Source organism: Triticum urartu, chromosome 4A, assembly GCF_056163025.1.
Source record: "Triticum urartu cultivar PI428250 chromosome 4A, HENAU_Tu73, whole genome shotgun sequence".
Lineage (NCBI taxonomy): Eukaryota > Viridiplantae > Streptophyta > Magnoliopsida > Poales > Poaceae > Triticum > Triticum urartu.
In genome coordinates, this window is record NC_141876.1 from 432,732,411 (window position 1) to 432,755,361 (window position 22,951).

The following is a 22,951-nucleotide window of genomic DNA, read 5'->3' on the forward strand; positions in this document are numbered from 1 at the left end:
ATGGAGAGAGAGGGCGAATAAAACGGCAAGGATGAAGTGGGGGAGAGGAAAACAAGAGGCAAATGGCAAATAATGTAATGCGGGAGATAAGGGTTTGTGATGGGTACTTGGTATGTTGACTTTTGCGTAGACTCCCCGGCAACGGCGCCAGAAATCCTTCTTGCTACCTCTTGAGCACTGCGTTGGTTTTCCCTTGAAGAGGAAAGGGTGATGCAGCAGAGCAGCGTAAGTATTTCCCTCAGTTTTTGAGAACCAAGGTATCAATCTAGTAGGAGGCCACGCACGAGTCCCTCGCACCTACACAAACAAATAAACTCCTCGCAACCAACGCGATAAAGGGGTCGTCAATCCCTTCATGGTCACCTACAAGAGTGAGATCTGATAGATATGATAAGATAATATTTTTGGTATTTTTATGATAAAGATAAATAAAGATGCAAGTAAAATGCTTTAAGCAAGATGACATGATGTAGAGGGATAAACTCATGCAATATGATATAAACCCCATCTTGTTATCCTCGATGGCAACAATACAATACGTGCCTTGCTGCCCCTACTGTCATTGGGAAAGGACACCGCAAGATTGAACCCAAAGCTAAGCACTTCTCCCATTGCAAGAAAGATCAATCTAGTAGGCCAAACCAAACTGATAATTCGAAGAGACTTGCAAAGATAACCAATCATACATAAAAGAATTAAGAGAAGATTCAAATATTCTTCATAGATAAACTTGATCATCGCAAAAGAAGATTACATCGAATAGATCTCCATAATAGAGGGGGAGAACTTTGTATTGAGATCCAAAAAGAGAGAAGAAGCCATCTAGCTAATAACTATGGACCCGTAGGTCTGAAGTAAACTACTCACACTTCATCGGAGGGGCTATGGTGTTGATGTACAAGCCCTCCGTGATCGATACCCCCTCCAGCGGAGCTCCGAAAAAGGCCCCAAGATGGGATCTCGTGGATACAGAAAGTTACGGCGGTGGAATTAGGGTTTTGGCTCCGTATCTGGTAGTTTGGGGGTACATAGGTATATATAGGAGGAAGGAGTATGTCGGTGGAGCAACGTGGTCCCCATGAGGGTGGAGGGCGCACCTGGGGGGGGGGGGTAGGCATGCCCCCCTACCTTGTGCCTTCCTGGTTGATTGCTTGACGTAGGGTCCAAGTCCTCTAGATCATGTTCCTTCCGAAAATCACATTCCCGAAGGTTTCATTCCGTTTGGACTCCATTTGATATTCTTTTTCGGTGAAACCCTAAAATAGGCAAAAAAACAATTCTGGGCTGGGCCTCCGGTTAATAGGTTAGTCCCAAAAATAATATAAAAGTGTATAATAAATTCCAATAATGTCCAAAACAGGATATAATATAGCATGGAACAATCAAAAATTATAGATACGTTGGAGACGTATCAAGTCCCTACTCATTATTGCATAATGACCCGACCCTTGGGGGCTACTTTGGTTGAAGTTTTTATGAGTATAAGGCAATTACAAGTCCCAGGTTGCTGCAAGAATAACAACCCGACACTTGGGGGCTACATATGTGGAATATTCAGTTTTAACTGGTGACTGGGATGAACAATTTGGATTTCTTCAAGGTTGCAACATTTATATCGAAACAAGTCTTAAGCTATCACTATGTTCTCCTCTTAATACTTGGGGGCTATAGGTAATATGCATATAAAGGGGGAACATCTTCAAATTCTCGGTTTTGGGCAAATCGGGAAGACTAATTGTGTGACCCGACGTTGACAACAATCATGACCCAGTGTCTATAACAGTCATGACCCGGAGTCATCATTTTTTATAACCCGGTGATTTTGGAAAACATAACTCAGCAAGTTCTACAAGCCGGCTGAATATTTCAAAACCAATATTTTTTCAAGTCAGAGCATTGAAGGCCAATTCAAATGGATTATTTATTTATTTACAATATTTCTTTTACAAGCAAATTGATTATGAAGCTGGTCTATTGACCCGGATTTTCTAGAAGGAAATGACAAGGACTTAAGGATGATCAGGTGCCGGCTTACAAGAGTTCTTAACCCGAAGTACAACCAGTCAAATTTGTTCTTGTGTTTATGTTGCAGATCAGTTTAACATGGATAAATCCAAATTAAACTGGGGGCTAATGTTGGGGATATACCCCGTGGTGTAACCCGACTGGATGTATGACCCGGATGGATCTTGGCGACTCACTGGTGACCCGCCCGAAGCTTGGTGACTCATGGGTAACTCGCCTGATCTTGGCGGCTCATTAGTAACCCAGCGGGCGGGTCGGACAGACGACAAGGCCCAAGGCCCAGTATGCCAGTTCGTATGATGATAGGCCGACTTAAGATGAAAGGCATAAAGAATATTCTCCTACAAAGGAAGCAAGACTAGGACTCCACTTGTAATAGAGTAATCCTATTACTAATAGGACTAGTCATGTAACCCACCCCTTCAACATATATAAGGAGGGGCAGGGCACCCCAAGAGGGAGGGAAAATAATCTCTAGGGCTAGACACCACAAGGAGAGCCGGCTTATGCGGCGACTCCCTCATGAGCATAATGAGACCTAGCCACAAACAGCATGTAGGGCTATTATCGGATGATGTTTCCTGGGTCCGAAGCTGTCTAAATCCTTGTCTTGTGTGTTGCGTCTCTCGATTCCGCTCAACCCCTTCAAGATACCACATAGATGCGTTGACCTCATGACTAAGTCCTCACACTAGGACATCTGCCGTGACAAAGCCACGACAGGAACAGATGGCGATTATTTAAGCTAAGATGCAAAGTACAAATATAAATATAGCATACATGCAAACTTCTTCAGTAGCATTGGTTTTGTTCACTATTTCCGCAAGAGTAAAAAATATAGATCTGATGTGTAGAAAATGGAGGGCAAGGGAAAATAATCTGCAAAGTGTACATGAAGAACTAGCTAACAATATAAGTACAATGATGAAGGACAACAGATACTTACAAGAACAATGCATAACTAAATTTCTTCATAAGCATTGGGTTTATTCTACAATAATGTAAGCATTAATATAGATATGATAATTTGGAGAGAATAGTGGATAAGCAATCTATAATGCACAATGATGTCACATAATCCACCAGGTATGAATGTAAGTGCAGCAATAGGACTAGCATAGTTGCGATATTCTAGGTTTTGCGACGCTGGTTCTATCGCCAATATAAGTGGGGTGCTATCTGATTTCTCCGGTACCACCACCTTTTCAAGGACTTTGCTTGTACTCCTTCAGGTTCTGCAATCACCCTCTTCTTTTTGGATGTCTGAAGCACAAGAACAACATTTGAATGGAAGAACATCGTATGACGACAAATGGAATATGTATTGATAATGGATGGGCATGACATCTTCACATATATTATGAGTAAACTACGCAGATGGCGGTGCAACAAAGCAAAAGAAATGCAAGACACCCTATGCAATATACGTGCAACCAATAAAACCTTGCCAAATTAGAACAGGCACCTTATTGGGTGAACTGGATAGGCCATTTGGCTTTTACTCCTTGAGCTCAGAATATTCATTAGGATCATATTCTGAATATGAATCTATAGGTCGGGAGCATGTGGTTTCATTGCATCCACAATGGACCTCAATCCCTTGATGACAAGTTTGTTACCCATTGAACTATTTTGCAATTCTTCTGATGTGCGCATTCTTATATTCATTGTGATTACATAAAACATCTGAGAAACATGAAAACATAAATAGTAGTGAGATTATGTTTGTAATGCAGAGAATATTCTAATATAATAGGGCCTCCCTATAAACTCTTGTGTGCTATCACTGGATTCTGATGAGAGAGCCCATGTGTGCTATAATTTGGTGCGTAGATTAATATAATCTGGCACAACTACACAAAAAATAGGCTCCCTATTGGGAGCTCCAAATGTAAGGATATTTGGCAGATTATTGGTTCATAATAGTAATATCGTATAGAAAGTTTATTGCTAAACCATGATAATGAGAGCGCACATCCACTAGGCAGATCGTAGTGTAGATAAAAGGGGTACACCATAACAACCTTAAATAAATCAGGAAAGCAAAATTGGCTGGAAAATACATGGTTGTATTACCGCTACTAATATGCAACCTATCGATCACCTACAGGTCAGCTCTATTCATCTGAAGGCGCACTGCTATTACTATCAGTCTAGTCTATCAAAGACCACACGGTTCCCACCATTTCCTGGATATTATGGTAGACCAACTCGAAGTGCTGAAATCATGTAGCAGAAGTGGCCCAATAGAGTTGTCGACTACAGATGTACCTGCTTGCTTTCCTAACAAGGAACAGACTGTACTTACTGAAGAAGAATAGAAGAGGAACGTGTTAAAGAATATAAGGGGAAGCATATTATTGAGATTTCGCTTCTCTCTATACAATGTTGGTTACCCACCCATGATGAATCAGATTTCCCAAAGAAATGCCATTCTATGATGTCTCTCTATATGTGACCACATGCATTTGGAAACTCAAGTGGGAGCATTAGCTAACCAATTAAATGTGTGTCTATTAGCTAATGTCAGTATCATATCACATTTGTATTTGAAGAAGTGTAGGGCGTATGATTGGTGTGTTATTTAGCTTTAAAAGGTGGACTGCTGCTAGTAGGACACAAAGCACCTACACAGATCATAGTGTAGATATAATGGGAAACCCTAAGCATCAAGAGTAAAACCAGGAAGGTGGAACTTTCTGGAAAATATGTGCTAGTATTGCTGGTATGGCTAGAAAGGCTTCGGATACTAGCTCTCTACAATTAAAGGCACAGTACTGTTACTATCAGTCTAACTCTCAAAGGCGACACATATGACCGAATACGAAGAGTTGAAAGCGTCCATGATAAGAGACATGAAGACCAACACGAAGAGTTGAGAGCGTCCATGACAAGCGACCGAATAGACTTGTACACTGCAAATATCCATGCTCCTCTTCACTACAAGGAACATACTGTACTACTATTATACTCCCTCTGTTCCTAAATACAAGTCTTTGTAGAGATTCCACTATGGATCACATACGGATGTATGTAGATACATTTTAGAGTGTAGATTCACTCATTTTGCTTCGTATGTAGTCCATGGAGGAATCTCTACAAAGACTTATATTTAGGAATGGAGAGAGTGCTTATAAAACAAAAACAAAAGAGGAGCATGCTAAAGAAGAGAAAGTAGATTTTGGATAATAAAATGTTCGTTGCCCACACATGATGAACCAGAGCGCATAAAGAATGCAACGCCCTGCTATCCCTCGATATGTGGCGCCTGTGCTTTTCAAAAGTAGAGTCAGAACATTAACTGACCAATTAAACATTCTATGTTTTAGTACATGTCAGCATCATATCAGATTCGTATTTGAGCAACTAAGTTTGGAATTATGAGTGGCATGTTGTTTAGCTTGATGGGTTGAGGAGCACTGCTTTAAAAAAAAAATCTTGATGGGTTGAGGAACACTGCTTGCACGTACGTCTCGAAGCACCTACGATGATGGTACTGAATATATGAGAATGTCTACATGCAAGTCACATGACTTTCGTCATTTGGGTCCGTCGACCATTTCAGGCGGTTGGATGAAGATCCTATGTCTCCTAGCCCTTCTTCTTCCTCGCCTCTTATTATCCCCCTACAGACCACCGCACGGGCCGCTGGATGAACCACCGGTGTCGGTGTCAAAACTGGGAGACCTCAGGGTAGGGGGTCTCGAGCTATGGATGTAGGATTGATGGGGAACAAGGGACGATGAACATAGTGTTTACCCAGGTTCGAGCCCTCTCGAAGAGGTAATACCCTACGTCCTGCTTGATTGTATTGGATGTATAGTATGGTTTATAGAGTAGATCTACCTCGAGATCAACATGAGGTAAACCCTAAGGAGATGATGTGATGAATGTAGCTGTAGCTCAAAAGCACAACCCTCGGTTTATATAGACACCGGTAGGGTTAGGGTTACCAAAGATAAATTACAATAAGGGAAAAGAGATTTTGTGCCTTCTTGACTTGGAGGGCACACCACGACTTCATAGATCTCTTGCCACTAAATGGCTCCACCAGTCCGGCCCATACTCAATGGGCCGTCGCCCCAAGGACCCCTTAGTCCGTGACTCCCTCAGTAGCCCCCGAACTTACCTCTAATGCCAAGGCTTGTATCCGGCTTCCGCTCACCCAAACAGTGTTCAGCTTGCGAGGTGAGTTCTTCAATATGTTTTCCCTATGTTTGGCTCCAAGTGATGTCCGGAATCTGAAACGGTAGTTATACATAACGACGAAGGCAATGAAAAAAAACCACTCCAGTGCAAATAGTGCCTTCATTTGACAATTTTTTCTCTTTCAACGTAGAGTCGCCGCTGGCTATAACGCCGAGCATTTACTATTTCTTGAAGCGCGGCTCGAGGCCGACGTCACGTTTGGCACGTCCCCTCGAGGTGGAGATCGTGTCCCACCTTTCGGGGGATATGGTTAATGATTTTGATTCCCCTCCCCACACATAACGTTGTGGGGATATCAAGGAGTGGAGGAGCCAATGGCGTGGAAAAAGGAACCCCTAGCCTATCAACAGTCTATAAAGGGGGGCTGCTATAGTCAGCATACCACGCCTTCCTCACCCTCCGCTCACACAGACCCTCAGAGCTCCAATGCCCTCTTTTTCTGCTTCCACAGCAAATCCTACTTCTCCTCCTTCGACCATGGCCGGATCCGGTGCCAATGGGAAGTGGGAGGCCTCCTCTGTCATTGATGGGGACATCTTGAAGCTGAAGGAGGCCTGCTAGTTGTCGGACAACATTCCCCATCAGGCCCCTGAAGAGGGCCAGATCATCCCCACACCCGAGCTAGGTGAAAGGGTTGTATTCCTCCCCCATTTCCTTAGGGGGCTCGAATTTCCTCTGCACCCCTTCATAAGGGGGTTGATGTTCTTTTACGGGATTTTCACGACCTAGCCCCAATTCACTCCTCCACATCTCGACCTTCATCGTCTTCTGTGAAGCGCTCCTTCGAGTCTGACCGCACTTTTGTTTGTGGCTGAAGGTGTTCAATGTTAAGCCCAAAGTGGTTGGCGGCAAGCATGCGGACAATGGCAGGGCCATGATTAGTAAACTGACGCGAGTACAGTGGACGGACCGCCACTTCATCGACACTGTCAGGATGTGGCAAAAGGAGTGGTTTTATATCACCAAGCCGGGGGATGCCGCCTGGGGAGCGGCTCCCGCATTCAGGTCTGGACCCCCTACCAGACTGGCCTCATGGACCACCAAGAGCCCGGACTGGGGGGTGTATGGCTCGCATGAAGGTGTTGCATAAGTGCGTCAACAACATAATAGACACCGACGCAAAGCTGGTTGATGTTATCTAGATCATGCTCCACTGCCGGCTCCTCCCACTACAAAAAAAGACACTTCTGTGATGATATGTGTTTGTCATAGTAGGTCACATTTTCTGTCATGCATGTACATCCATGACAATTTTATGACAGAATAAATATAGTCATACATGTGATGTCGTAGAAGTGTTCAATGACATTACCAAAATTATCATCACGGAAGTGTCCACTTCCATGACGATAAATCACGCGTCATGGAAGTGCTTTAGTCAAGGGTAACCGACACGTGGCATCCACCATAACAGGTCACCGTTAAGCTATCGGGTCCGGTTTTGGATCCGATAACCCGCTAACAGCCCGGACCAATGAGGATTTTCCACATGTAAAATTCTCATTGGCCGGAGGAAACATGTGTTGGCTCACCGTTGGGACAGATGTCATCCATTCATTAGACAGGAGGCACCTATGATACGTCGACACGTGGCACGGCCCAACAGAGGCCCATTCCGTTGAAAAGGCCGGCCCGTTTGACTTGGTCAAAAGGTAACGGACCGGCCCACGGAAAGCCTGTTAATGACATGTTCGTATATAGCCCATTTATGACCTGCTAACTCATGGCCCGTTACTACCTATCAGAATTAAGCCGAGCAGCTTCATCTAGGCCGTCCAATATGATTCCAGCCTGTTGTTACTTCCGGCCCATGTATGGCCCATGATATCTTTCGGCCCATATGAGGCCCTTCATAACTATGGGCCCAATAAAGGCCCGAGATGAAACTGGCCCATAATGAACAGTGTATCACTTTATACCCATTAACGGCCCATTATTCCGTCGGCCGTTTCCAGCCCGTGTTAACTTTCAGCCTTCTAAGGGCCCATTTATTCTTGGGCTCATTTCTAGAATTCGGTTAGTTCGGGTCCATTACTGGCCTGTTCCGTTTGGGGGCCAAATTCAGCCCTTGTTTACATTGGGCCCGTTTGTGGTCCGTTAACCTGTTGGGTTGTTTTCATAGAGTTATCAAATACGGCCTATTAAGGGCCCATTATGGTCCACGAATAGTACAACCCATGTTTGGCGAAATGATTATATGCCTCGTAGAAGGCCCATGGATCCTACGGCCCGTAGAAGACCAATGGACCCTACGACCCGTAGAAGGCCCATGGATCATAAGGCCCATAGAAAGTCCATGAATTGTAGCGACCCGACCTCAGACGGTCAAGTCTCTGTGCTTAAGTGTCATCCCTGGATCGGTATGCTGACACACACAATACTCGAGGATTTATAACAGAGATAAATCACATGTATAAATAACGTAAATACTATTACCTCAATCCAAATAGCGGAAGTAACAACAAGGTTGTAGATTCCCATCAACACCAACGGCAAAGTTGAGTGTAGAAATTGTAACCCTAACATATCACTTACTCATCATAAGAATCCTGCAAGATGAGACGTTGCAGCCACAAAGGGTCAATATATTGAATGTACTGTCAAATTCACACCATAGGACACTGATGAATAATAGCTATCACTACATGCATATTTGGTTGGTGGAGGCTCTATGGTTAACATGTTTTTGCGAAAAGCCAATTTTCCCTACTGCAAAGGAATATATTTTTATTTAACTACAAAGTTTGTTGAAAACATTGAGAAGGTTCCTCCAACTCAATCCCAAAATAATAATCATTAACCAAACAAATTGATTAGGTAAAGTGTTGAGATCAACAGGATAATTCAAGAACCAGATACTCAAGATGTCCATAACCGGGGACACGACTAATCATGATTTGTTTGTACACTCTGCAGAGGTTTGCGGACTTTTCCCCACAAGACTCGATCTCCTCCGTTGGATTTCTCGCACTACATGGTGTTTGAGAAGCGGATGACCGAGACACAGTCTTTCAGAAACATTTACTCTCTACTTCGGGTGGACCGGTACACCTACAATCCCCCTACATCTGCTAGTCCACCTCTTCGAGAGCTCATGCAACGTACTCAACTATGCCAGAGCCCATAATGGCTTGTGGCTGCACATGGAAGTTTCTAACATGAATAGTCTTATGATCCCTTTGAGCCTGGGTGGCATTCCATAGGGTGATCACACGGGTCCTCCGCGATCCCATTGGGAAAGCACTGGGTTCTCCAGGTGCCCGGGCAAACCACTGGGTGCTCCAGAGTGCCCCTACCATTCCACCCAGATGTGTATTAAAGTAGCCACCTTAAGTTAACCATTAAATAATAACTCTCACATCTTTCATGAAACACTGAACCAATCCAAGTCTACGAGCTCAGCAAAGCAGTATGAGCATAACGTAGAATTAACTCCCAAGGTTTGAATGCAAGACAATAGGTTCCTACCTCATCAACTACTTCCCAATACCCACATGTTATCAATCCTACTCATGCAATGTTTGAGGGTTGGAACTAATGCATAAAAACTGGGTAATGAAAAGTATGATCAAAGTGTGAACTTGCCTTGTACTATTGATGAAGATGATTCGCACTCATAACTCTTGATAGTTATACTTGTCACACTTCGGTCAATCTATCGTAAGCAAACAATAGCAATCACTCAAAAGATCCGAAAGAACGAAGAAGACAATTAGGAAAGCATCAAAACCAAGAAAATAACTCTTGCAACATGAAACAATTTCTAACAGTACCAAAATTATGTGTATTTGGCCTTATCATAAAGTTTAGGTCAAGAGCTTTAATTTGCAAAAAGAATCAACTAAATTAGAGTTATAAAACTCAAGTTACGATCAAACGAAGTTCAAATACAAAACTGTTTGAATTCAAATTTTAAAACTTTCAAAAATATGTTTAAGTTATTTTAATGGTTAGAGGAGATCATAACAAAGAATTGGGTGTTGGTTTCATCTAATTCCGACTAACGAGCAAAAAGTAGTGATCACTTTAAGACTAGGGACTAATCTGTAAAAAACACTACATATAGGTCCCTGGCCGAAATTAAAAAGAAAAAGAAAAATCCTATCGAACGAACGTTCGCTACGTTGAACTAAAGGACGAGCTCGTTCACTGCAGAAGCTAACATAACGACTGTTTACAAATTAAATTAACCTAGAAAATAAACCGATCTAATAAGTGAAAACCAACCTATAAATAAAAACCGGACAAGTTAACGGTTTTGTACCGGTTCGGGAAATAAACTGGCGGCGGAGGTTTCCGATGGCAGCGGCGGATCGGCGAGCTCCGGCGATGCGGCGTGGGGCTCCGGCGGGCGAGTGGCGCGGCGCGGAGGCGAGCGCGCGGCGAGGGCGGAGCGCGGGACGGCGGCGCAGGTGGCGCGGGCGAAGTGCGGTGGAGCGACACAAGCATGAAGTGCGGCGGCGAGATGCGGGGTGGCGCGGCTTGAGGGAGAAAAGGGCGGCGGCGGGGTCAAGGGGAACGTGACCGGGGTCCGGTATTTATGTGGTGGAAGGGAGACCTAGAGGAGGGGTGAGGTTGAGGCGGTGGAGGAGACCGGGGCGGAGACGGCAGCGCCGACGGTGTCGGGCGGGAGCCGGACTCCCCGCTGGAGGTCGGGGACGACCGGGGTGCGGCGTCGGGCCGGCTGGGCCATGGCCTGGCGATTTGCTGGGCCGACCCAGTTCGGTGGCCTAGGAGTTTTTTTTAAAACAACGAAAATAAAATAAATCTAAAAAATAAAATAGAACCTAGGCATATAATATATCAAAATTTTTAGAAACAATTTTCCTACAGCATGGACATTTTTCTAGCATCAAATAAAATACACAAAAATTCAAATAAATCAAACAGTGCTACTGCGATACTAAAAAATCCAATAAAAATCATTTTAAAAATACCAAAATAAATTCAAATTTATTTCTCTCCAATTTTCTCATGCAGGGAATCATTTTACCCTATTTTCCATATATTTTATTTTTGGAGAAAAATAATTTGAATAAAACCAAATAACTCCAAATTGAAAATAATTTCAAAGGAGTTTTGAATTTAACTCTTTTAAAACTTCCAACTCATATTTCATATGTTTTGAAGAAGTCATTTTATCTTCTCTCATGAATTTCATTGAGTTGCTTAAAGTTTCTGAATTGGAAAAATATTTCCAGATAAAATTCAAATCTTTTCAAAACCCTTTTTCATTTAATTAAATGGAAGAAGGCATGTCATCTTCTCTCTAGGGTTTTATGATGAAATTAATTTGAATTCACGGAGATTACAAATGCAAAAATGAAAGTTTGGGAAAGTCCTTCTATTCCCTCTCATTTAACTTTCAAAAAGTTTCGAATTTCACTCACTTTCAGTCAATCAATCACACAACAAACAAACAATAAATCAAATCTATTTATTTATTATAACATTCCAAAATTTAGAATTTTGGGATGTTACAAACCTACCACCCTTAAAATGAATCTCGTCCTTGAGATTCGGAGAGGCTAGCAAGAAATAGGTTAGGGTTTGGGGTCTTCTCAGGGGGTCTGGGGTGCTACCACCCTTAGAAGCATCGTTACGGTCCCATCAATACTCATATACCTCATCCTTATTATTGACAGGGCCGGTCTTCTCAGATCTTCAGTATAATTCCTTCCTTGGGCTCTTCCGCAGTGGCATAACCTTTTTTTTCTCGATTCTTATGTCCTTTTATCTTGGTAAGGTTATTCGGAGACTAGGTCTCCATAGCTGATGGGTCTGGCGCCAATACTAAACAAATATCGATATCTCATGGTGGTCAACAATTTATGGTTTCTCCTGTAGGAAATGGTTATGGGTTGAACCTCACCGTATAACCTATGGTTGGCAGCAACTGCCGCGTACAAGGGAAAAATTGCTATACCATTCTAGGGTTCAAACAAGGTTTTGATCGTCGTCTCTCTGCTATAGGTAAGTCACTCAGATTTACCATCCCGTATAACAAGGTGAATAATAAGAGTAAGTCGGTATGGTGATCAATCCATCCCGCACCCAAATCATTACCCTGTATATGGTTTAGCGAATCTCACATTCTAACACTCGGTCATCCTCACAAGCATTGCAGAATTTCTCTTGTCGACGAACTAAGTTCGGATAAATCAATTGATTCTGCAAGCCAAACAAACATCTATCGTTTCTTCACAACTCTCAAGTTTTGCGTTACTCCTATAAGATCATCTGTCGATAAAATCGTAACTTCTTCAAGGGTTTTTTCCTTCAGCAAGAGCGTGCTTGCTTTTTGGCAGGTCCTGGGGCCTGTGGGTTATGGCCCATCTCATCACCTGTAATCCCTGGACTCATTATCGGGGTAACTAATCATTATTCCAACATCCAGCTTCCTAGCATTCTTAAATCCATCCAATTATACTGTCTCCCTTCTATTGGCACCAAACTCAGATGTGATTACTTAGTGAAAGTGCAACTATCCCTAGGTGGTTTTGGTAATTCATAACAACATATAGCTCATTGAGCTAATGCTATTCCAAGATGATTATTTCAGGAAAGCTCAATGATTGGCATGGCATGGATGTGAAAGTGGAACCCTCAAAATGCTAAGGACAAAGGATTGGCTCAAGCTCAAAAGCTCAAGACTCTTCATTTTATATTTTAGTGATCCAAGATCACATTGAGTCTTTAGGAAAAGCCAATACTATTAAGGAGGGATGAGGTGTTGCTTAATGAGCCTCTTGCTTCATGTGCTTAGTGATATGCTCCAAAACCCTCAACTACTTTCCCATATCCACATATGACCTAAACCCTAAGCCAAACTCGGTCCTACCGATTCTTCCTATCCGGCGCCACCGAGTTTCACTTGTCATTAGCCACTGCCAAACCCTAGCAATTCGGTTCTACCGATAAGGATCTCGGTCTCACCGAGATGGGGTTGCAAACTCTCTGTTTCCCTTTCGTAACTATTCGGTCTTACCTAAAGAGCGAATCGGTCCCACCGAGATTGCAATGTAAACTCAGTGTTTCCCCTTTGTAACTTTTCGGTCTCACCGAGTTCCACTCGGTCTCACCGAAAGAGCAAATCGGTCCCACCGAGTTTGCCTGACCAACTCTCTGGTTAGCTAATTACCAAATTCGGTCACACCGAGTTTGTGTAATCGGTCTCACCGAGATTACGTTATGCCCAAACCTTAACCGAATCGGTCCTACCGAGTTGCATGTCAGTCCCACCGAAATTCCTAACGGTCACTAGGTTTACTATTTCGGTCAGACCGAGTTTTCTGATTCGGTCCCACCGAGATTGGTAAATTGTATGTAACGGTTGGATTTTGTGTGGAGGCTATATATACCCCTCCACCTCCTTCTCATTACAAGAGAGAGCCATCAGAACACACACACACCATTCCAACTCATATGTTCTGAGAGAGAACCACCTACTCATGTGTTGAGATCAAGACATTCCATTCCTACCATATGAATCTTGATCTCTAGCCTTCCCAAGTTGCTTTCCACTAAAACCCTCTTTCCACCAAATCCAAATCCTATGAGAGAGAGTTGAGTGTTGGGGAGACTATCATTTGAAGCACAAGAGCAAGGAGTTCATTACCTACACACCATTTGTTACTTCTTGGAGAGTGGTGTCTCCTAGATTGGCTAGGTGTCACTTGGGAGCCTCCGACAAGATTGTGGAGTTGAACCAAGGAGTTTGTAAGGGCAAGGAGATCGCCTACTTCGTGAAGATCTACCGCTAGTGAGGCAAGTCCTGTGTGGGCGATGGCCATGGTGGGATAGACAAGGTTGCTTCTTCGTGGACCCTTTGTGGGTGGTTGCTTCTTCGTGGACCCTTCGTGGGTGGAGCCCTGTGTGGACTCGCGCAACCGTTGCCCTTGGGTGGAGCCCTGTGTGGACTCACGCAACCGTTACCCTTCGTGGGTTGAAGTCTCCATCAACGTGGATGTAGGATAGCACCACCTATCCGAACCACGGGAAAAACATCCGTGTCTCCAATAGCGTTTGAATTCTCCAAACCCTTCCCTTTACATTCTTGCAAGTTGCATGCTTTACTTTCCGCTGCCAATATACTCTTTGCATGCTTGCTTGAATTGTGTGATGATTGCTTGACTTGTCCTAAAATAGCTAAAATCTGCCAAGAACTAAAATTGGGAAAAGGTTAAGTTTTTATTTGGTCAAGTAGTCTAATCACCCCCCTCTAGACATACTTTCGATCCTACAAGTGGTATCAGAGCTTTGGTCTCCATTTGCTTGATCTCCATAGCTTTTGGTGGTCATAGCCTTGGTTTCACAACCTAGGAGAGTATGGCGTCTAGCGAGGGAAATTATCACCGTAGAGGTCCTTACTTTGATGGTACTAATTTTGCTAGTTGGAAGCATAAAATGAAAATGCATATTCTTGGACATAACCCCGCTGTTTGGGCTATTGTGTGTGTTGGTTTGCAAGGTGACTTCTTTGACGGGAGAGAACCAAACCGTGAAGTTACCGCGGATGAGTTGAAGATGTTGCAATACAATGCTCAAGCTTGTGATATTCTCTTCAACGGATTGTGCCCCGAAGAATTCAACAAAATCAGCCGCCTTGAGAATGCAAAGGAAATTTGGGACACTTTGATTGATATGCACGAAGGTACTGACTCCGTCAAGGAATCCAAGTTGGATGTGCTTCAAAGCCAACTTGACAAGTTCAAGATGAAGGATGGTGAAGGTGTCGCTGAAATGTACTCTAGGCTTGCTCTCATCACAAATGAGATTGCCGGCTTGGGAAGTGAAGAGATGACCGATAGATTCATCATCAAGAAGATCCTAAGAGCCTTGGATGGAAAATATGATACCGTGTGCACATTGATCCAAATGATGCCCAATTACAAAGATCTCAAGCCAACGGAGGTGATTGGAAGAATTGTTTCTCATGATATGTCACTTAAGGATAAAGAGGAACTTCACAACAAATCAAGTGGTGCCTATAAAGCCTCATGTGAAGCCCCTACATCATCAAGTGAGAAACAAGACTTCAATGAAGAATTGAGCTTAATGGTGAAGAACTTCAACAAGTTCTACAAGAGTAGAAGCAAAGATAGAAGCTCCAAGTCAAGGTCGTACAATGACAAAAGATCTTCTAGTCGAGAGAGAAACTGTTACAATTGTGGAAGACCCGGACACTATTCCAATGAGTGTACGGCTCCCTACAAGAGAAGAGAAGATTCTCCAAAAAGAAGAAGCAAAGGATCACCACCAAGAGAGAGAAGGAGTAAAGATGATCGTTATGAACGAAGATACTCACGGAGAAGCAAGGATTCGGAAAGGAAGGAAAAATCATCAAGGAGCTACACAAGACGAAGACATCAAGCTCATGTTGGTGAATGGGTATCCGGCTCCGACTCCGACAGCCACTCCGAGAGAAGTTATCACTCCGACTCCGAAGATACTCAAGATGAAGGTGTTGCCGGTCTAGCACTTGTGTCAACCAACTCCTATGACATATTTGACTCACCAAATGAAGGAATTGGAAGATGCTTCATGGCCAAAGGTCCTAAGGTAACACACCCCGAGTATGTTGATTTCAATAGTGATGAAGATGACTTGTTAGGTGATGATTTGCTTGGTGACAACTCTAGTGATGAATACTATGATGAAAGACTAATTAATCATGCTAATCAAGATAAAACGAATGACAATGATAAGGAGAAGATTGAGGCTCTAACTAAAGAACTAAAAACTCTTAAGTAGCTCATGACACTATCTTCGAAGATCATCGAGAACTTTTAAGAGCTCATGAGAAACTACGCTTTGAAAAGCTCAATCTTGAGCAAGAGCATGAGTTCTTAAAGGCAATCAATGATGATCTCCGCAAGAAAAGTTCTTCTTACATTGCCAAGCGTTTACTCTTATCCACTTACATGCCTCAAGTCAAGTCTAACAAGAAAGATTCTTCCTCTAGTAGTAACAATGATCATGCTAAATCCAATATTGTTGCTTCTAGTAGTTCTCTTGATTCCACTAATGATTCTCTTAGCCAAGTTACACTTGAGCAAGAAAATAGCTTATTGAAGGGAATTATAGAGAAAGGAGTGTACAAAAGCCTTGCCGGGAGTAAGCAATTCGAGGAAATTGTGCGCAAGCAAGGAATGTACCGGAAGAATCAAGGTGTTGGTTTTGAACGAAAGTTCAATGCCAATGGAGTTGAATGGGAAGAAGATCAATACCCCAAGACAAAGTTTGTCCCTCAACAAGAAAAGTATACTTCTTTCAAGGGGACACAAGCTCAAGATGATCTTCCACCACAAGACTACGAGCAAAAAGGCAAGGACAAGCTTCAAGAGGAAATTGATGCATTTGAAGAAGCTCCTAAGACCTTAGTCAAGTGGATTCCCAAGACTACTTCAAGTTCCACGTCATCAAGTACGACTACAACTCCAAGGATTCCCATCAAGATGATGTGGATACAAAAGAAGAAGAACTAGAGAGTTCTTGAGGGTGACTCCGCCAACATACTTCACTCTTATCATTTTGGCAAGAACAAGTGCAATCAACTTCCACATCTTGCACTAGTTCAAGGAGTCACAAACCCTCTTGTTGGTAAGACAAGGGACAAGGTAACCTAAAAGTTTTCATGGACATCATCTTTTGTGTGCATCACTCTATGTCTATGGATATCCTTGTTTGTTCCTTGTGGGACTAACCCATGTAGGTATTGAAAGTGCAATTCACTCATATGGATAGCTCCAAGAGATCTACATCAACATTGAGCATCCACATCTTCAATATCTACATGAAGTCATCATCGACAAAACCCAAGGTTAGTTCATCCCTCTTAGGGGGGATATCACATCTAGGGGGAGCTTTACTCTAAGACTTGAGCTAAAGCAACTCTAAAGATGTGAACACAACAATGCTTTATGTAAAAGTGGTAACCCCACTTGAGCTTAAACGATGAGTATGACCTATGATCAAGTGTTCTCACTTGACTCCTAAGTCAATATACTCATATATAGATGACCTAGTCATCGCAAATTGCTTGATAGATGCTAGAATTGGTTGTGCATGCCTTGCCACATATTTCATTTGCCATCTTATTGTGTGAGCATGCTGGTCGCATATTTTACTCATTCGAGGACATCCACTTGTTGTTTTTGATTGTTCGGCTTTATTTCTTTTTGCCAAGTGGATGGACAAGAATGCCTAAGAACCTCCTCTAGCTATCTATGCTCTTCTCGTCTCAAACTCTATTCATGCTGCATCACAAAATTTGATCAAGTCAGATTCGAACCACTCTGTGTGAGGAGCGCTCGGAGTCCCCGATTCGTCATAGACTTAAACTTCCAAAACCTGTTTATGATTCTCGGTCTGACCGATACTCCACTTTCGGTCCTACCGAGATCATTAAGTTGATCTAGGTTTTTGATCTTGGTGTAACCGATTTGAACCTTTCGGTCACACCGAGTTTCAATAACTGCACGCAGTTATGAATCTCGGTGCCACTGAGTTGTTCCGCTCGGCCACACCGACAGGGTCGGGCTATATATAGTCACGGGCAAAATTTGGAAATTTCTCCGAACCCCTTCGCCCACGCGATAGCCTGCTCTGCCCTCGAGGTCTCCGAATCGTCTTCTCGCCGCCAGCAGCCTCCAGTCGCTGGTCTCCGTCGCCGTCAACGGGAATTCTGCCCCGCCGTTGCCGCCGTAGCAAGTCCCCGCCGAACTAGGGTATGGACTTGATCTTTGTGTTATTCCTCAATCTGATTCCTAGCACATTGTGATCATATTGTTTCTAGCCACGTTTGATAAACTTCTATCCAGTCAAAACGCTCATGGATTAGGTTTGATTCGAAAATTCTAGGTTTAGGTTTCCGCCAAAACTATCTCGGACCCACCGAGTTGAAAAACTCGGTCCCACCGATTTGGCTTATGCCATTGCACAAGTGAGACTCGGTCTGACCGAGAATTATTTATCGGTGTGACCGATTTTTGAACTCAGTGAAACCCTAGCAGTCTCGGTGCCACCGAACTGTGACTTGGTCCTACCGAGTTCACTAGTTTAGGTTCCAAAACTGCTTCGGTATCGGCGAGTTTGAAAATCGGTAGATCCGAGATGATTTCAGTGGGAAACTAAAACTAAGTTTTTGGATCATTCTTTTTGCAAAAATCTCTGCATTTTGTGATGCTCATCCACTCTATCTCCTCTATAATCTATTCACAGGGTCAGCAGTCAGTTTGCAGCATGTCAGACTAGAGTGATAGCCAGAATCTGTCAGAGCAGCAAGTGGTGATGAGTGAGGGCACTAGTCCCTCCAGTTCATCTGATGAAGGCAGCAGGAGCACTCCTAGCAATTTGCCAAAGGCTGCCACGAGACAAAGGAAGAAGAAAACTTCAGACTCTGAAGATGAGGACTATGTGGCAGAGGAAGAGGCCACTTCCAAGAGAATTGAACCAGCTCAAGGCACTAAGCCAGGTCTGAAAATCAAAAGGCCAGCAGGCAGGCAGCCCATGTCAAAGGCTAGAGCCTCAACTGAGAAGCCCACTTCCCAAGAGCCAGCTGCAGCTGAGGGCAAGAAAAGGAAGGAGAGGGTGAAGAATACTGTGGCTAGAGTGCTTGGCAAAGCTTCCATCATGGAAGAGGAAGAGGAAGAAGAGGCAGCTGCACCAGCGCCCAAGGCACCCAAGCTAATGGGAGATGCCATAAGGTCAGGGGGAGCTGCATCCAAGCCCAAGGAAGCACCTAAGGCTGCATCTAAGCCTAAGAGTGCACCAAACAGAAACACAAGAAGCATCCCAGCCACTGAGAAGAACAAGGCCCCAGTGCCTGAAGCTGCAGAGGAAGAGGAAGAGAATGTCCTTCGGAAGCTCAAGCCCAAGATCCCAGACCACAACTATGCTCATCCTATGGCTGAGGATATGAAGCTCAGGAGAGACTCAGGGCTCAGGAAGTGGAGAGAAGCAGATCCATATGCTTCTAGGAGAAGGACTGCAGTGGACTACAGGTTTCATACCAAGGAGCAGCAGGATTTCTATGAGACAGTGCTACTTGACAAGAAGCCAATTGTATGTGACATGAGATGGGTCGACTGGACCTATATCAAGGACAATGAAGAGTACTACCCTGGAGTATTTGACAGCTTTAGTGCGTGTGGAGTTGCAGACTTTGTTGGGCAGAAGCTCACAAAGTGGAACGAGGAGCTAATCATGCAATTCTACTCCACAACACACTTTCATCCGGATGGCAGGATCACATGGATGTCAGAGGGTACAAGGTACCACTCTACTGTTGAGGAATGGGCGAAGCTGATCAATGCCCCAGAGGAACAAGTAGATGACTTGGACATTTATGCCAAGAAAAAGATGGACCACAACTCCATGTCCAACATGTACAAGGAGATTCCGAATGAAGCACTTGACACGTTCAAGTTTGGCTCAGTGCATTATCTGCTATCAGGATTGCCTACGATCAACTGGATCCTTAGGCACACCCTTCTGCCCAAGTCTGGAGATCACAAGATGATCAGAGGTCACGCGATCAATTTGCTTCATGTCTTTGACGTGCCTCAAAAATTCAAAGTCATGAGCCTCATAGTGGAAACAATCAAAAGGACTGCGGTAGATCAGAAGAGGAGCTGTGGATATGCCCCTCAGATTCAGGAGCTCATCAGCTCCAAGATGGGCACGGGCGTATATTTGTTGGATAAGGAACACCTGCCCATCCGTCCAGATTTCGAAGATAATCAAGTTGTTATGACTGAGAATGAACCATCATCTGCCCATGCACAAGCTCAGAAGGAGAAGGAGAAGAAGGAGAAAGCTGCCAGGATGCCTACTCAAGCGGAGGCATCTGATTACTTCCTGAAAACCAAACAAGAGCAGCTTGGTTACCTGATTGCGTCCACCCTGCGGATTGAGCAGAGTATAGCCACCCTGACTCAGAACCAGGAAAGTTTAGAGAGGATCATGGAACAGAGGTTCTATGACTTGGACATCAAGGTGACAGAGATACAGACTGCCGTGGAGCAGCTCCAGGAGGACATGAATGAGAGGAGAGGCAGGACCACGACTGATGCTTTTGCGAGGGTGCCACAAGGTCCGAGGTCGTCTGCACTGCCAGTTGCTGACACCAGAGCTACAACGTCTGCACCAGCCACAGCCTCAGTTCCACCAGCTCCAGCATCCACTTCAGCCTCGACTCCGACCACGTCTACCGAAGGCTTCGTCCTTGGAGTGCTCCGGACTCCACCACCACCTGAAGATCAAGCCTGAGCGTCGATCTAGTGCTATGCATTTTCTAGGAACTTTTTGGTAACTTGTTGCTAAAGGGGGAGAAGATGTATAGATCATAGGCTTCGAGAGAGAGAGTGTTGCTTTTCTCTCTTGCTTTATTTGGTGTTTTTTCAAACTTATCTGCTTTTGAGTGCTTGATACTACGTCATTACTTGTGAGACATTGATGATCATGTGTTTGATCATAAGCTACACTTAATGCTTGCTTAATGCCATTATCTTATCTATCTTGTGTGATCATTCATTATTCTTGGTGATGAGTGCATGTATTTCATTCTTATCATTTTGAGCGCTCCACCAAGATGTATGTGACATGGAAGAGTAACCCATGACTCTAACTCTTTGTGCATTTGCAGTCCAAAGCAAATTTTAAATATGCACAAATTTAGGGGGAGCTCTTACTTATCACATACTTCTCAAAGCGACGATATATTTCATGCTTATTATCATTTGTCGAAGCTTTGATCTATATGTTGTCATCAATTACCAAAAAGGGGGAGATTGAAAGTGCAACTATCCCTAGGTGGTTTTGGTAATTCATAACAACATATAGATCACTGAGCTAATGCTATTCCAAGATGATTATTTTAGGAAAGCTCAATGATTGGCATGGCATGGATGTGAAAGTGGAACCCTCAAAATGCTAAGGACAAAGGATTGGCTCAAGCTCAAAAGCTCAAGACTCTTCATTTTATATTTTAGTGATCCAAGATCACATTGAGTCTTTAGGAAAAGCCAATACTATTAAGGAGGGATGAGGTGTTGCTTAATGAGCCTCTTGCTTCATGTGCTTAGTGATATGCTCCAAAACCCTCAACTACTTTCCCATATCCACATATGACCTAAAACCTAAGCCAAACTCGGTCCTACCGATTCTTCCTATCCGGCGCCACCGAGTTTCACTTGTCATTAGCCACTGCCAAACCCTAGCAATTCGATTCTACCGATAAGGATCTCGGTCTCACCGAGATGGGGTTGCAAACTCTCTGTTTCCCTTTCATAACTTTTCGGTCTTACCGAAAGAGCGAATCGGTCCCACCGAGATTGCAATGTAAACTCAGTGTTTCCCCTTTGTAACTTTTCGGTCTCACTGAGTTCCACTCGGTCTCACCGAAAGAGCAAATCGGTCCCACCGAGTTTGCCTGACCAACTCTCTGGTTAGCTAATTACCAAATTCGGTCACACCGAGTTTGTGTAATCGGTCTCACCGAGATTACGTTATGCCCAAACCTTAACCAAATTGGTCCTACCGAGTTGCATGTCAGTCCCACCGAAATTCCTAACGGTCACTAGGTTTACTATTTCGGTCAGACCGAGTTTTCTGATTCGGTCCCACCGAGATTGGTAAATTGTATGTAACGGTTGGATTTTGTGTGGAGGCTATATATACCCCTCCACCTCCTTCTCATTACAAGAGAGAGCCATCAGAACACACACACACCATTCCAACTCATATGTTCTGAGAGAGAACCACCTACTCATGTGTTGAGATCAAGACATTCCATTCCTACCATATGAATCTTGATCTCTAGCCTTCCCAAGTTGCTTTCCACTAAAACCCTCTTTCCACCAAATCCAAATCCTATGAGAGAGAGTTGAGTGTTGGGGAGACTATCATTTGAAGCACAAGAGCAAGGAGTTCATTACCTACACACCATTTGTTACTTCTTGGAGAGTGGTGTCTCCTAGATTGGCTAGGTGTCACTTGGGAGCCTCCGACAAGATTGTGGAGTTGAACCAAGGAGTTTGTAAGGGCAAGGAGATCGCCTACTTCGTGAAGATCTACCGCTAGTGAGGCAAGTCCTGTGTGGGCGATGGCCATGGTGGGATAGACAAGGTTGCTTCTTCGTGGACCCTTTGTGGGTGGTTGCTTCTTCGTGGACCCTTCGTGGGTGGAGCCCTGTGTGGACTCGCGCAACCGTTGCCCTTGGGTGGAGCCCTGTGTGGACTCACGCAACCGTTACCCTTCGTGGGTTGAAGTCTCCATCAACGTGGATGTAGGATAGCACCACCTATCCGAACCACGGGAAAAACATCCGTGTCTCCAATAGCGTTTGAATTCTCCAAACCCTTCCCTTTACATTCTTGCAAGTTGCATGCTTTACTTTCCGCTGCCAATATACTTTTTGCATGCTTGCTTGAATTGTGTGATGATTGCTTGACTTGTCCTAAAATAGCTAAAATCTGCCAAGAACTAAAATTGGGAAAAGGTTAAGTTTTTATTTGGTCAAGTAGTCTAATCACCCCCTCTAGACATACTTTCGATCCTACACTTAGACTTAGACTCATCCTGGAATTACCATTGCTCCATATTACCAACATCATACCACCTTTATATCCAATAGTATTTCATCTCTTCATACTCTTGGGGTATCCCACATATCGAGATTAAAACTTATACTTATAAGATCCACTCCGTGGAACAC